Raw genomic sequence first — 12,416 nt, 5'->3', positions numbered from 1 at the left:
GCCTCAAAGCACCTCAGGCCTTCAAGAACATCTTGGTAATCTTTAGGCAGCTTTGGCCTGACCTAAACTACAGAGTTAGGTCAACATAAGAAAGCTTACGTCAATCTTACTATGTAAGTGACTACACTACAATGTTGCTCCTGCCAATTTAAGTTGCCCTCTACACCAACCTAATAACTGTACATCTGCGAGAGGCGTAGTGATTGCGTCGATGTAGTGCAAGTGTAGATACTGCATTGACTCTTCCGGTTGACAGCACAAAGCTCCGGGCTGTCAGTGCCCCACATCGCCCCACACTGTCCATTAAATTGTTGGATGTGTACCGCTGACAGAAGGAGCATAATGTGGCCATGAAAAATCAATTTTTACTACTGAAGTAGCTGTATGTCGACGTAACTTAAATTGACTTAATTTTGTAGTATAGACTTGCCCTTTGTTGCAGAGATGCCACAGTGCATTGCCTGCTCTGGATATAGTTTTTGTTTTTTAGTTTTGCTTGTGTCTTTATTGCATGAATTGTTTGTCCTAGGTTTAGTGTCACTAGGTTTGTGAATTCATTTGTTTTAGCTGAAAGCAGTAGCTTCTGTTTTGTTTGTTTTTTTTTATCTGAAATTTCAATCTGTATACTTTCCATGATGGTGCTCTTTAATTTACATTGTTCTACTTTGATATTGCCATTATAAAATTTTAATTTGCTTTGCGTGGTTTCAATTTCACTTTATTCTCTTGTATAATGCTGAGGAATTCTTATGTAGCCTAACACATTTACTCATCCCACACTATATATTTAGCATTTGGTATGCTTGTATGCTGCTGCCTTGTCTTTGCACCTGGTGCTGGAGCTTTACAAAATCATTTTATTTTTCCCGCTTGGTACTGCACTGATGTCATACATGTGCAAATTCTCATCCTCTGAGTCACTGATTGCTTCCTCGCTATGGTCCTTTTTATTTTTTTCTTTTCTATAAACCTTGACATTATTTCTCTTGGTACAATTATTGCCTATAACCCCTGTGCAGGACATTATTCTGGTTTCTGTCCACAGTACCCACAGTTCTTCCTTTACATTTTGTTTGTCGTCTCTGATTTGTATTTGTGCATTTGCTTTTACACAAATTTTCATGCTGTCTCTATGCTACCTGGCAAATTATCTGTCTGCTCCACTTATGCTCTGCATTTGGATGTGAGCTTGTTCACTACCATTGCACGTTTCTATAACTCTCGTGGTAGCATTAGTGTGGGTTCTCTGAGCATTCTCATTCAAACGCCAATACCTTTCAACCAGATTACTAAACTATCACAAATTATCAAATCTTTAAATAAAAAAAAACATGATCACACGAGGCAGCCATTTTCACATTTCACAACATATTGATCTATTGTTTCTCTAGAGTTTTGATTGCATTTTTGAAAACATACCTTTTATGTGTGGGTTTTTTTTTTTTTTTCTTCAGAACTTGATTCACTTCAGCCACCCTATTCAGTGTGTGAGCATAAAAAGAGAGCCAGTCAACACACTGGAATATTCTGGCTTGATTCCTTCCTCCCCACATACTGCTCTCTCATATCAAGCACTTCCAGAAAGTAGCATACTCTAAGTTCCTAGATATTGCTGTATACATAACTTTCCAACTGGGGTATTATAGCATAATTATCTATCATAACAGTAGTGGCCAGTGCCCTTTCTAGTCTCCCGCAGGGGCAGCAACATGGGGGCCCCCTTTTCTATCCAAGAAGCAGTAGCAGGGCGGTCTCTGGCCTCCCATGAGAGGCTGGGGTTGGAGCAGGGGGCCCTCCTCTGTACTTAACCCAGTAGCAGGAGTGGGCCAGCTCTGCTGTGCTCCTCCTCCTCTTTCCACACACACACAGTCCTCTCCCAGAGTAGTGGCGGTGTGGCCTTCAGAAGAGTAGGTCTTGCAGTTAACTCCCCACTGAGATTCACTGAGCACTTCACCTCTCTCAGAGCACTTGTATCAGGGTTTTTACAGACTAAGGCAGGCATCCCTGCATTGGATACACTTGAGTCATAGGACCTAATCATGTCAGCCACACTATCAGAGGCTCGTTCACCTGCACATCTACCAATGTGATATGTGCCAGCAGTGCCCCTCCGCCATCTACATTGGCCAAACCGGACAGTCTCTATGTAAAAGAATAAATGGACACAAGTCAGACGTCAAGAACTATAACATTCAAAAACCAGTTGGAGAACACTTCAATCTCCCTGGTCACTCGATTACAGACCTAAAAGTTGCAATATTATAACAAAAAAACTGCAAAAACAGACTCCAACGAGAGACTGCTGAATTAGAATTAATTTGCAAATTGGACACCATTAAATTAGGCTTGAATAAAGACTGGGAGTGGATGGACCATTACACAAAGTAAAACTATTTCCCCATGATTATTTCTCCCCCCCTCCCCCCAACCACACACAGTTCCTCATATCTCCTTGTCAATTGCTAGAAATTAGCCATTTTCATTACCACTACAAACAGTTCTTTTTCTCTCCTGATGATAAAAGGTGATAAAAGCTCACCTTAACTGATCACTCCCCTTATAGTGTTTATGGTAACACCCATTGTTTCATGTTCTCTTTCTGTGTGTGTGTGTGTGTGTGTATATATATATATATATAAATAAAATCTTCCTACTGTATTTTCCACTACATGCATCCGATAAAGTGGGCTCTAGCCCACAAAAGCTTTTATGCTCAAATAAATTTGTTAGTCTCTAAGGTGCCACAAGTACTCCTGTTCTACTTGAGTCTCAGTTTCAAGTGTTTTTGTTTTTTTGTTTTTTTTCCTCAGCTGTAAGGGCTAGATTTTTTTTTTTTTAAAGAAATAAACTGAGATTCTGATGTACTCCCATAACTCCAAGAGCAGGGGCCAGAGCCACATGCCTATGCCTTAACCAATCCCGTTTACCCACCCTTTAATGAGTGTGAATTTATTTGGGGTCATCTTTCCCACAAAGCAATTCTACAGGGTTGGCTGGTGCCCTACTAAATCGCACTCACCTATTTGTGGCTTTTCTTATTCTCAAACTCTGAGCTATCCTTCACAACAGGGACCATGTAATAGTTTTCTTGTTCAGTTCTTCTACTGGTAGTTTCATATTTATAGTTTAGTAAGATGCTTTTCTTAATCCCCTTTGATACAGTGTACTTTATTATTTCATAATTGCTACAAGGTAAAGAAAAAGAAATGTGGTAATCTGCAAACCCCTTCTGGGGACCAGGGGGCATCAGACCAGAATTATATGAGAGCAAGTGTGTCAGTCACTGGCCAAACATTTGTATAATTCTTTCAGGGCCAAGTCTTTCCCTCCCCATTCTGTGTGTGTGGAGGCCTCAGAAGCGGTGCCATTCCACTATGGACAGGTTTGACGACCCTGTGCTCTAGCTATCCTCCACTACACTCTGGCTATGGTTGCTTTTGGAGCAATGAGGATGCACAATGGCTCTGCTACCTCTTCAAAGCCTGAGGAAGGGTTTATCTCACTCCACCAAATCCTGCAAAGATTGTGAACTGGCAATCTCACCATTCAGGCCACCTGCTGATCCTGAGCATTGACTCTTAACATTTTTCAATTGAAGTGTCAGTGCTTCTGACCAGTTCTGAATCAAGAGCCATAGAGACAAAGGTTGGGATTTTCAAATGCCATTAGAGGATTTAGGAGTACAATTCCCATTGAAAGTCAACTCCTAAAATGCATAGTAGGTTTTGAAAGTTTCCCCCTAAAATCTTCCTTTTACCACAGCTCTGGTAGGTGATAATGATTACTGGCAGTGTAAGTCCCTCAGCACTACCCATCAGATAGCAGCACTACCTGAAGGGACTAATCTTTATGGAGAGCTGTGAGAAATTAAGGGGATGGAGGCAGTAGCTCCCATCTATGGACACCCAGCCAGTCAGCTAGCTCTAAAATCCCTCTTAGTAGCTATTCTCTATTTGCTTCACCTGTAAAGGGTTGAAAAGTCTCACTGCTATGCATAGGTAAAAGGAAGTGAGTGGGCACATGACCAAAAGAGCCAATGGGAAGGTAGAACTTTTTTAAATTGAGAAAAAACGTTCCCTTTGTCTGTCTGTGGTTGTTCACCTGGGAAGAGGGGGAAAGAGCAGCAATGCTGTAAGAAGCTTGGGGCCAGGTATGAAAAATGATCAGAATCATACCTAGAAACTACTCATTAAAAACCCCAGATATGTAAGTAGATCAGGAAATGTCTAGGAAGATGCAATTAGGTTTATCCCTTTTATTTCTTTATGGGTTGTCAATTCCTCTGTGCTAACCCCGGTACTTTTGTTTTGCTTGTAACCTTTAAGCTGGACCTCAAGAAAACTATTCTTGGTGCTTAATACTTGCAATTGCTCTTTTAAAATCTAGCAATAGCTGAGTTTCCAGATGTATTTTCTTTCCTTTTTTTAAAAATAAAATTTACCTTTTTTAAGAACAAAATGAATTTGTGTGTCTTAAGAGGTTTGTGCAGATGTTTAACTAGCTGGTGGCAACAGCTGATTTCCATTTTTTTTTCTTTCTCAGCTGTTTCCCGGGGTGGGGTTAAAAGGGCTGGAGGGTATCCCAAAGGAAGGATTTCTCAAGTGAGCCTTCCTGGTCTCTCAAAGGGGTTCTGCACTTGGGTGGTGGCAGCATCTACTAATCCAGCTTTTCTCTGACCTTGTAACCTTGGGAGGTTAATACAAGTCTGGAGTGGCAAGTATTAATATTTAGAGTCCTTGCGGGCCCCCACCTTCTGCACTCGAAGTGCCAGAGTGGGGAATCAGCCGTGACGTAAACATAGTTTATTTTCTATTCTCATTCAATTTATTATATGGCCTCTCCTGAGACTGCTGGGAAGAATGCCCACTTGTCTGCACTGAAATGGATTGAGAATTTTGCAGTATGATGACTGGAACTAAAGAGGGAGGATGAAGGTTTGAAGAGGGACATGCATAAGTGTGACTAGAGACTAAGGAATACAAGGCTGGGAGTGCTGTTTGTCTCCCTGCCACAGCACCGCCTCAGTAGCACTACTAACTCTCACAATAGCTAGGGTTTTGTTTTTTGTTTTGTTTTGTTTTTTTTAAGTTCCCAGCTGCTGGAGTCATGTGATACTTTTTTTTGTAAGAATTTCAGTGTTTTTTTTTTTTTTTTTTTTTAAGGTAAGAATCTAGTCCTCATGGTTGTAGAGAAAAGGACCACCAGATCATCCATTCCAACTTCCTATGTATCCCAGGACACCAATATCACCCAACACACTAAACCTAACAACTGAAATTAGGCCAAGTATTACAGTACACAGGACAGTAGCCTATGGTGCCCCACACAAGACAATAGTAAGGACTGAGGTGCACTGATGCCTGAGGCCCCCACAATGGCAGGAAAAAGATTGAGAGGTAGATCTCGATAATCCTGACAAGTGACCTACACCCACACACTGCAGAGGAAGGCAACTCCAGCACCCCCTACCCTGAAGGTCATGCCAGTCTGACTTAGCAGAAAATTCCTTCCTGACCCCACATACAGTGATCAGTTAAACTCTGACCATGGGAGCAAGAACCAGCCAGCCAAGCACCTGAGCGAGAGGATGCTTGGTGCCACCTCAGAGCACCCCATCCAGTGTCCCATCTTCAGCTGGGGCCATCTCTGGTGTTTCAGAGGAAGACAACCAATGACCTTCCTTCCCCCAAATACGTTGGGGTTGGGGAGGAATCCCTTGATGACCCCTACAGGTGGCCAGCTAAAGCCCTGAAACATGAGCTTTTAGGAACATAAACCAGATGTGAACTAGGTCTGCCAAGACCTGTCCCCTACCATAGGAAGCAACGCTGTCATACAAATACACTCATAAAGGCACAGGTCTCATTTAAAACTAATTAAGTTGTTTTACTCCCACAAATCCCAGTGGAAGGCTGTTCCAGAACTTCATCCCTCTGACAGTTAGAAACCTTCTAATTTCCAGCCTGAATTTGTGGCCAGTTTATAACCATTGTCCATTAGTTTAAATAGCTCTTTAACCATCCTGGTATTTACCCCCTTGAGGTATTTATAGACAGTAATCTCAGCCTTTGTTTTGCTAATCTGAACAAGCCAAAATTCCAGTCTCCTCTCATAAGATAGGCCCTCCATTCCCTTGACTGTACTACTAGCTGTTCTCTACCTGTTCCAGTATGAATTAATCTTTCTTGATCATGCGTGACCATATGTATACACTATTCCAAATGAGGTCTTACCAGTGACTTGTATAATGGTGGTAATATTGTACTTCTCTCTCTCTGTGTTGGAAATGCCTCACTTGATATGTCCTTGTGAAGCAAGGATTAAAATTTGAAATGGTCTGAAGTAAATAGGATGAAATTCAATACGGACAAATGCAAAGTACTCCACTTAAGGAGGAACAATCAGTCGCACACATACAAAATGGGAAATGACTGCCTAGGAAGGAGTACTGCAGAAAGGGATATGGGGGTCATAGTGGATCAAAAGCGAACATCATTCTGGGATGTATTAGCACGAGTATTGTAAGCAAGACATGAGATGTAATTCTTCCACTCTACTCTGCGCTGATTAGGCCTCAACTGGAGTATTGTGTCCAGTTCTGGGCACCACGTTTCAGGAAAGATGTGGCCAAATTGGAGAAAGTCCAGAGAAGAGCAACAAAAATGATTAAAGGTCTAGAAAACATGACCTATGAGTGAAGATTGAAAAAATTGGGTTTGTTTAGTCTAGAGAAGAGAAGACAGAGAGAGGACATAACAGTTTTCAAGTATATAAAAGGTTGTTACAAGGAGGAGGGAGAAAAATTGTTCTTCTTAACCTGTGATGATAGGACCAGAAACAATGAGCTTAAATTGCAGCCGTTTAGGTTGGACATTAGGAAAAACTGCTTAACGGTCAGGATGGTTAAGCACTGGAATAAATTGCCTAGAGAGGTTGTGGAAGCTCCATCATTGGGACTTTTTAAGAGCAGGTTGGACAAACACCTGTCAGGGATGGTCTAGATAATACTTAGTCCTGCCTTGAGTGCAGGGGACTGGACTAGATGACCTCTCAAGGTCCCTTCCAGTTCTATATTCTATCCTAGGATAACGTTTCCCTTTTTCACAGCTACCACACACCCAGGTCTTTTTCCTCCTGTGTCACTTTTAACTGACAATCCCCCCACAAGTTTAAACTTTATACTGTTGAATTTTGTTTCATTTCATTTCTAACACTCCAGCCTCCTAGGGCATCCAGACCAGACCTTCCTGTATGATGTTCTGATCCGCCTCGGTATTGACTGCTTCCCAAATTTGTATCAGCAGCCCATTTCATTAGTGCACTCCTACTTTTTGTGCTAAGGTCATTAATAAAAATATTCAATAAGATTGATCACAAGACAAATCCTTGAGGAACTCCACAAGTAACCTCCCTTTCAGCACAACCTGTTGTCTTTAACCAGTTTCTTATTCACCTTACAATTCTTGTACTGATCCCCATCTTCCCTCAATTAACTAATGATTTGCCGTGTGGTACTGTGTCAGATGCTTTAGTGAAGTCCATATATATTACATCTTCCTTTATCTAAAACAAATCAGTTATTTTTCTCAACAAAGGAAATCAGGTTAATCTGGTATGATCTACCTTTGGTAAACCCACATTGCATTACATCCCCTTTACCATTTATCTCCATGAATTTAATTATTCTTGCCTTCATAATTTGTTCTAAAGCCTTGCATACTACTGCAGAGTCACAAACCTGTAATTGCCCAGATTGCTTTTTTCCCTTTCTTAAAAGAGGTATGATTATAGTAGTTCTTCAGTGATATTGTCCTACCCTGATTAGATGTATTAATAATTCTTGCTACTGGACTAGTAAGTGCTGGACCACAATGAGAGAGAGAGATAATGTGTTGTATTCTAAGATGTCTATTACTTTCACTCCGGTTCCGTTCTAAGAGCTGGATGGAAACTTAGTTGTGGTTATGGGTGGGAAATAGCACAGTGTGACAGGTTGCAGTATAAGGACTCTTGGGTTTTAGTTTTAGTCTCCCCAGCGAACTGTTGACATCATGCTGTCCTGCTACTCAGCCTGCTTTTTTTAGAGGGTTTATTTTTTATCTTTCAATACATCCTAGACTTGAACATGTGCGGCAGCTGAAATGGAAAGGTCAAGGGTTTTTTTCACTTTGGATGCTTGACCAAAGCTACACCTGCATGTATCACTGTCACGCATATTTGCTTAATGTTCTTTAAAGGTAAAACTGTGTAGCAAATAACCTGATTCCAAGTATTTCCTTAAAACTGACATCTGAAGTGTTAAACACAAATTTCTATGTGTAATGTGGGTTTCTCACATAAATAATACATTTGATCCCACAACTCTAATTTCAGCCTTCGTGGTATCCTTTTTATGTCATGAAAACCCAGAGCAACAAATTAGATGGGTTTTCATGGGCGTAAGTGAAAGCAGAATTTTGCCTGAAATCTTCTTGATTTGAGGATGAAAAATATGCTATTAATGTTAAATCACAGGACAGTCTAGGTTACCAAAACTGAAGGGAAGCCCTAGAAGATATAATAAAACTTTGCAGTTTAGAATATCGCCAATCTCCCAGGGTTAGCACGTTGCAATGTATGCTGAAATTCTCCAACCTAACTCTGAAGACATGACAATAGTAAAAATCATCATGCTTCCCAGCACTCAGATGCGATGTAAGAATACATATTCATAGAACAAACCAAACAGCATATGTAACACCAAAAAGTGTGAAAAGGAAATCTGTCAAAAACCAGTACAAAGAGGCACTACATTAAGTCAGATGTTTCGTTATTAATGTCAGATAAATTTTAAAGCTGGTTTTTCACTCTCAGAGCCGTAAACAATTGCTTTGGTTGGAAACGGAGAGGATCTGCTGACTGTTTTCAAACTTTGCTGAAACTACAAAGGGAAACGTTATCTTCATGCATTGCTGAATATCAGCTGCCTTCCAAATGTCAGTGCACTTCACTGGCTGGTAAAGTGTGTGTGTATGTGTAATGCATTGTTGTATACAGTGTTGTTATACTCTGTCAGTCCCTGGGTATTAGTGAGACAAGGTAGGTGAGGTAATATCTTTATTGGACCTACTTCTGTTGGTGAGAGAGACAAGTTTTCATGCTTGCACAGAGCTCTTCTTTGGAGTACGTAGCACTGAAGAAGAGTTCTGAGTACGCTCGAAAGCTTGTGTCTCTCACCAACAGAAGTAGGTCCAATAAAGATATTACCTCACCTACCTTGTCTCTATATATTTGTGCATGAATTTATAAATACAAAGCTGTAGATCTTATGATATATGTAGGATGACTACAGAGTCTCTCCTCCAAAGAGTCAGTTCAAAACTAGCGATACTATGGAAGATAGCTAAATGCCACTGCTGTCAAAGAGCTGTTTAGTGGAATATGTGAAATGTGTCAGTGATCCCAGGCCAGCTCTTGGTAGACAGTGTGTCCATTTTGGGTGGCAGTTTTCATTGTATGATCAGTCTAGATGGTGGTAGAAGCAGAGATCCCATATTGAATGGGCACGGAGAGTAACTTACCTTCTGCTTCCTAGAGTTGGTTCTTCCAGGACAAGAAATAGATGCACGAGGGTCATTGAGGAGAAGTGTGTGGTGCTGCTGCTGCTGCTCTCTTCACAAAGAGAATTTGAGACTCCATGGCTGCCTCTCAAGAACACAAAAACAACTCACATACGAAGTTAGGATGAAAAAATCTGTGGTACAGCCAATGTAGGAACCTTGACCACCCAGAATCCCACTCATTAAAATTATAAGTACTCATGCTATAGTGCATTTGAAATAACAGCATAGATTTTTAGAATGATGTATGTATTTATGATTGATTTAGGGCCAAACCCTAATCTCGCTTATACCCATGCATTTCTATTTACTTCAATACTGTTGCCCAGGGGTAACTGGGAGCAGAATTTGGCTCTTCATAATTTATTCATATATGAGCCTGCTATACACCACCAAGCCCACGTTACTGGAATGGTTCCCTGATAGAGACTCATGTGGGGAATAATCTGATTTCAACCTGTTGAAAATGTGCGAGATGGATTTACCAGTCACTGTTTTGGAAGGAAAAAAAAAATCACTTCTCCACAAAAATCTCAGAAATGCTGCCTTGATGCTGTGGGTGAGTGGATGCCTGAAAATGCTTTTTCTTGACTATTATATTGGGCTGATGTATGCAAGAAGATAATCATGAGCAGAACTACTGTTGTCATATTACTTGGTGGATTCCAACAGCAACACAAACAAGTCCTGTGTTAACTCATTTACTTCCTGTGTTCAAAGAAAGATCAGCCTTTTACTAGTAGATCTCTGCAGCAATGTGGCCTTGCTTGTTTGTCTGGCATTGCTTTTACCCTGGTGTAATTCCAGTGACTTAAATACTTATTGCTGATGCTCACTTGTGTGAGAGAAAAGTCAGAATACTTTGTGCCTGACAGTTTGGGCCTTATTCTTGACTCATTTACATTCTGGTAGAGTTAGCCTTGATTGACATAGGTGACAGTATAAAGCTGAAGTTGCACTAGTTTAAACATGATGTGAGCAAGAGGAACATTAGGCCCTTATCTTTCCAAGAGCAGAATGGGTTCCTGAAACAATTGTCTAACATTTAGGAAAAAGGTTGCATCAAATTGTGTCATGGATTGCTCTTATGTAATGGCACTTCCATAATCATAATTAATTATGTGAGATGTCTCACATGTCTAGCAGGAGTTATGGTTTACACCCTTTCCTCTACCATTTATTGAATTATTCCTGAGGTTTTACCTATCATTTTGTGAAATATAACTTGTCTGCTACACTGAAATCCAGCTGTAATTTAATTTTTTTAGAAGCCACAATATGATTGGAAAGTTAATGTTAATTAAGCTAAATGTTTTACTGTATTACACCGTTAAGCTTGTAAATTCACTGACAGCTCATAATGGAAAACACAGCAAAACATCTTATTTAGAGACAATGTTTAGCTCTTCATCTTTGAAGTACTACACATCTACCTCACAGGAACATTGGAGGAATTGAATAAGGGGAGTAAAACTGTCCCTTTGAGTGCGGAGGGTCCTGATATAGTGTAACTAGTGGAGTTACGCTTCACGGGAGATGATTCCATGAGCCAGCATTTGAACTCAGAGGAGGAGGCTGAAAATTAAGTGACTTACCCAAGCCCATGTAGAGAATCAGAGTTCTTGAGTCCCAGTCCTGTACTCAGGCCACTAGATAATGCAGGTGTTCTCAAACTGGGGGTCACGATGTTGTTAGGGTCACAAGTTGTAAGCCTCCACCCACAAACCCTGCTTTGCCTCCAACATTTATAACAGTCTTAAATATAAAAAAATGTGTTTTTACTTTATGGGGGGGGTCGCACTAATAGGCTTGCTGTGTGAAAGGAGTCATCACTACAAAAGTTTGAGAACAACTGAGATAATGCATCTCTCACATTTTGCATAGTTCTACTAGTAACAGCTTCTCTGCATTTTTGTTGCTGTTCTTTGGTCTTGCTCCCCTACTTCTCATTCCTTATTCATGAAGCCAGACTCCTTTGCAACATTAACTGCCTTTGAAATGATTAGCTGAAGCCATAATTTTTTTGTGAGAGACGTGATCATCCTCATCATCAGCTGAATGCTTACAAGTACCTTTAGGCCTTGGCTACACTTGCGAGTTACAGCGCTGTAACTCACTCCCCGTCCACACTGGCAGGGCACTTGCAGCACTGTATCTCCCTGGGTACACTGCTGCAGGTACTCCACATCTCCGAGAGGAATAACAGCTGCAGCGGAGTGGCTACGACTCACAGGTGTGAGTGTAAACGCTTGCAGCGCTGTACTAATCACGTTGTCAAGTGGCCAGTCCTCTCCATTGTTGTAACCAGCTGCAGGAATGCGGAAGTGCTGGTTTCAAAGTTTGTACCACAGAGAAAAGCAAACAGTTTGCAGCTTGCTTTGAGTGAGTAAATGAATGAGCAGGGGGCCGGGAGTTCAGAACTTGCAAAATAGAGAGCTGACATGCTCCAAAAAGCACTCACTCTCCCCCCACACTCCTTGTCACAATCCACACCCCCCCCCATTTTGAAAAGCATGTTGCAGCCACATGAATGCTGGGATAGCTGCCCATAATGCACCGCTCCCAACACAGCTGCAAATGTTGCAAGTGTGGCCACACCACTGCGCTGTCAGCGTGGACAGACTGCAGCGCTTTCCCTATTCAGCTGTACGAAGACAGGTTTACCTCACAGCACTGTACAGCTGCAAGTGTAGCCAAGGCCCTAGTGAGAGTTTGTCCTTAGTAAGGATAAAAGGCCCGTTTCCTTAAGCAGCAAAGATCCTGCTTTTGTGCAGATATCTCTAATAATGATCTGAGCCTATTGTGCCCCAAGTGAAG

This window comes from Trachemys scripta, chromosome 4 (assembly GCF_013100865.1).
Source record: "Trachemys scripta elegans isolate TJP31775 chromosome 4, CAS_Tse_1.0, whole genome shotgun sequence".
NCBI lineage: Eukaryota > Metazoa > Chordata > Testudines > Emydidae > Trachemys > Trachemys scripta.
The sequence above is the reverse complement of the archived record's forward strand: the minus strand, read 5'-3'. Positions refer to the sequence as shown.